This window comes from Oncorhynchus kisutch, unplaced genomic scaffold, assembly GCF_002021735.2.
Source record: "Oncorhynchus kisutch isolate 150728-3 unplaced genomic scaffold, Okis_V2 scaffold409, whole genome shotgun sequence".
NCBI classification, from domain to species: Eukaryota; Metazoa; Chordata; class Actinopteri; order Salmoniformes; family Salmonidae; genus Oncorhynchus; species Oncorhynchus kisutch.
In genome coordinates, this window is record NW_022262354.1 from 187501 (window position 1) to 192309 (window position 4809).

Consider the following 4809-nt stretch of genomic DNA (forward strand, 5'->3'; position numbering starts at 1 on the left):
TGGTGTTCCCCGGGTGGTGAGTGAGGGCCTACCTGCCTGTATGTGTAATCTCATGCCCAGAGAGAGAGGCCTGTTCCTGGATAGGGAGTGAGGCCCTTTAGGGATTTATGTGTACTCTCATGCCCAGAGAGATAGGCCTGTTCCTGGATAGGGAGTGAGGCCTTTAGGTCTGTAGGTCAATAGTTCCACTGTCCTTAAGGGGGGCAGAGCAGTCAGCCTCTGTGGAGGTGAGCTGCTCTGTCCCCCTTTTTTTTTGGCCTAATTCCCCAATCACCATACCCAGAGTTGGACAGGCCCTTTAGGGATTTATGTGTACTCTCATGCCCAGAGAGAGAGGCCTGTTCCTGGATAGGGAGTGAGGCCTTTAGGTCTGTAGGTCAATAGTTCCACTGTCCTTAAGGGGGGCAGAGCAGTCAGCCTCTGTGGAGGTGAGCTGCTCTGTCCCCCTTTTTTTTTGGCCTAATTCCCCAATCACCATACCCAGAGTTGGACAGGCCCTTTAGGGATTTATGTGTACTCTCATGCCCAGAGAGAGAGGCCTGTTCCTGGATAGGGAGTTAGGCCTTTAGGTCTGTAGGTCAATAGTTCCACTGTCCTTAAGGGGGGCAGAGCAGTCAGCCTCTGTGGAGGTGAGCTGCTCTGTCCCCCTTTTTTTTTGGCCTAATTCCCCAATCACCATACCCAGAGTTGGACAGGCCCTTTAGGGATTTATGTGTACTCTCATGCCCAGAGAGAGAGGCCTGTTCCTGGATAGGGAGTTAGGCCTTTAGGTCTGAAGGTCAATAGTTCCACTGTCCTTAAGGGGGGCAGAGCAGTCAGCCTCTGTGGAGGTGAGCTGCTCTGTCCCCCTTTTTTTTTGGCCTAATTCCCCAATCACCATACAAAGAGTTGGACATAGTGCAATTTCTGTGATTTATTTACCATCCATTTTGGGTTACCAGATGCACGTTTTCAATCACCAGGTGCACAACAATGTGTATCCATCAGAATAGTTTAAACAGTCCATAAAGCACTCAGGACGGGCGCCCATGGATAGAGGGCCATGGATAGATGCCCACTATCATAGTCCCATAGTGGGTATTAATATCAGAATGACCGACAAGTGCATTTAGGACAGTCTTTTTATTTTTAGGTTACCAGGTGCCTACCTTGAACCACCTTACGAGGTGACTACTTTAAATTAGGATATTATTTTTAGGTTACCAGTTGCACGTCTATTTATGTTTTAATGCCAAAATCGGTAATTTTCATAAAATGATTAAAAATACTTCCCGAGGGGCTAGAGGTCCCAAATTTCGTCTCATACCCTCTCTCTCAATGGGCAACAAGTAGAGCATGTCAAAAACAAATTGCCCTAACAGGCACCTATGTTTCCTGTAACATTCACTATTTTCCAAAAACTTAAAACACGATTTTCTATTCAAATTTTTTATACAAAAATGGTTTTAATTACATGTACATTATCGTCTATGTGTGCCCTTTAGTTAAAAAAAAACCCCATCCAGATTGGACTTGTACTTTTTGATTTATTCACGTTTTGGTGTTTCAGCATATAGCCCAAGATGGCGTCCAACAAAGGTCAAATAAGGTTTTGAGGCCAGATAGAGGCATATAACCTGGTTAGTGGTGTTTGGCCTTTAGGCTTGTATGTCCCTTCATCCCATGAGAGAGAGTTTAGCCTTTTAAGCCTCTCTGTGTCCTCTCATTCCCAGAAAAAGTCATTTTACCGGTTAGGTCAAATAAGGCCTTGAGGCCTGTTTGTGACCTCTGATGCCCAGATAGAGGCATATAACCTGGTTAGGGGTGTTTGGCCTTTAGGCCTGTATGTCCCTTCATCCCATGAGAGAGAGTTTAGCCTTTTAAGCCTCTCTGTGTCCTCTCATTCCCAGAAAAAGTCATTTTACCGGTTAGGTCAAATAAGGCCTTGAGGCCTGTTTGTGACCTCTGATGCCCAGATAGAGGCATATAACCTGGTTAGGGGTGTTTGGCCTTTAGGCCTGTATGTCCCTTCATCCCATGAGAGAGAGTTTAACTTTTTAAGCCTCTCTGTGTCTTCTTATTCATAATCTTTTAATTTTTGGGTTACCGCTTGTATAGCAATCAGTATCCATCGTGAAATTTCAAAGTGTCCATAATGCACTCAGGTCGCCCCCGACAGAGAGAGGGCCGTAGTAGGGTGTTTCCATAGCGGGCATTAATATCAGAATGACCCTTAAATGCATTTAGGACCATATTTGAATTTTTGGGTTACCAGATGCACGTTTTCAATCACCAGGTGCACGGTTTCAATCACCAGGTGCACGGCTCTATTTCCTCCTCCAGCACTTGTCAAACAGTCCATAAAGCACCCAGGACGGCCCTGAGTGAAAGAGGGCCGTAGTAGGGTGCTCCTATAGCGGGCATTAAAATCAGAATGACCGTTAAATGCATTTATGACCATATTTGTGTTTTTGGGTTACCGCTTGTATAGCAATCAGTATCCATCGTGAAATTTCAAAGTGTCCATAATGCACTCAGGTCGCCCCCGACAGAGAGAGGGCCGTAGTAGGGTGTTTCCATAGCGGGCATTAATATCAGAATGACCCTTAAATGCATTTAGGACCATATTTGAATTTTTGGGTTACCAGATGCACGTTTTCAATCACCAGGTGCACGGTTTCAATCACCAGGTGCACGGCTCTATTTCCTCCTCCAGCACTTGTCAAACAGTCCATAAAGCACCCAGGACGGCCCTGAGTGAAAGAGGGCCGTAGTAGGGTGCTCCTATAGCGGGCATTAAAATCAGAATGACCGTTAAATGCATTTATGACCATATTTGTGTTTTTGGGTTACCAGATGCACGGTTTCAATCACCAGGTGCACGGCTCTATTTCCTCCTCCAGCACTTGTCAAACAGTCCATAAAGCACCCAGGACGGCCCTGAGTGAAAGAGGGCCGTAGTAGGGTGCTCCTATAGCGGGCATTAAAATCAGAATGACCGTTAAATGCATTTATGACCATATTTGTGTTTTTGGGTTACCAGATGCACGGTTTCAATCACCAGGTGCACGGCTCTATTTCCTCCTCCAGCACTTGTCAAACAGTCCATAAAGCACCCAGGACGGCCCTGAGTGAAAGAGGGCCGTAGTAGGGTGCTCCTATAGCGGGCATTAAAATCAGAATGACCGTTAAATGCATTTATGACCATATTTGTGTTTTTGGGTTACCGCTTGTATAGCAATCAGTATCCATCGTGAAATTTCAAAGTGTCCATAATGCACTCAGGTCGCCCCCGACAGAGAGAGGGCCGTAGTAGGGTGTTTCCATAGCGGGCATTAATATCAGAATGACCCTTAAATGCATTTAGGACCATATTTGAATTTTTGGGTTACCAGATGCACGTTTTCAATCACCAGGTGCACGGTTTCAATCACCAGGTGCACGGCTCTATTTCCTCCTCCAGCACTTGTCAAACAGTCCATAAAGCACCCAGGACGGCCCTGAGTGAAAGAGGGCCGTAGTAGGGTGCTCCTATAGCGGGCATTAAAATCAGAATGACCGTTAAATGCATTTATGACCATATTTGTGTTTTTGGGTTACCAGATGCACGGTTTCAATCACCAGGTGCACGGCTCTATTTCCTCCTCCAGCACTTGTCAAACAGTCCATAAAGCACCCAGGACGGCCCTGAGTGAAAGAGGGCCGTAGTAGGGTGCTCCTATAGCGGGCATTAAAATCAGAATGACCGTTAAATGCATTTATGACCATATTTGTGTTTTTGGGTTACCGCTTGTATAGCAATCAGTATCCATCGTGAAATTTCAAAGTGTCCATAATGCACTCAGGTCGCCCCCGACAGAGAGAGGGCCGTAGTAGGGTGTTTCCATAGCGGGCATTAATATCAGAATGACCCTTAAATGCATTTAGGACCATATTTGAATTTTTGGGTTACCAGATGCACGTTTTCAATCACCAGGTGCACGGTTTCAATCACCAGGTGCACGGCTCTATTTCCTCCTCCAGCACTTGTCAAACAGTCCATAAAGCACCCAGGACGGCCCTGAGTGAAAGAGGGCCGTAGTAGGGTGCTCCTATAGCGGGCATTAAAATCAGAATGACCGTTAAATGATTTATGACCATATTTCGTTAAATGCATTTATGACCATATTTGTGTTTTTGGGTTACCAGATGCACGGTTTCAATCACCAGGTGCACGGCTCTATTTCCTCCTCCAGCACTTGTCAAACAGTCCATAAAGCACCCAGGACGGCCCTGAGTGAAAGAGGGCCGTAGTAGGGTGCTCCTATAGCGGGCATTAAAATCAGAATGACCGTTAAATGCATTTATGACCATATTTGTGTTTTTGGGTTACCGCTTGTATAGCAATCAGTATCCATCGTGAAATTTCAAAGTGTCCATAATGCACTCAGGTCGCCCCCGACAGAGAGAGGGCCGTAGTAGGGTGTTTCCATAGCGGGCATTAATATCAGAATGACCCTTAAATGCATTTAGGACCATATTTGAATTTTTGGGTTACCAGATGCACGTTTTCAATCACCAGGTGCACGGTTTCAATCACCAGGTGCACGGCTCTATTTCCTCCTCCAGCACTTGTCAAACAGTCCATAAAGCACCCAGGACGGCCCTGAGTGAAAGAGGGCCGTAGTAGGGTGCTCCTATAGCGGGCATTAAAATCAGAATGACCGTTAAATGCATTTATGACCATATTTGTGTTTTTGGGTTACCAGATGCACGGTTTCAATCACCAGGTGCACGGCTCTATTTCCTCCTCCAGCACTTGTCAAACAGTCCATAAAGCACCCAGGACGG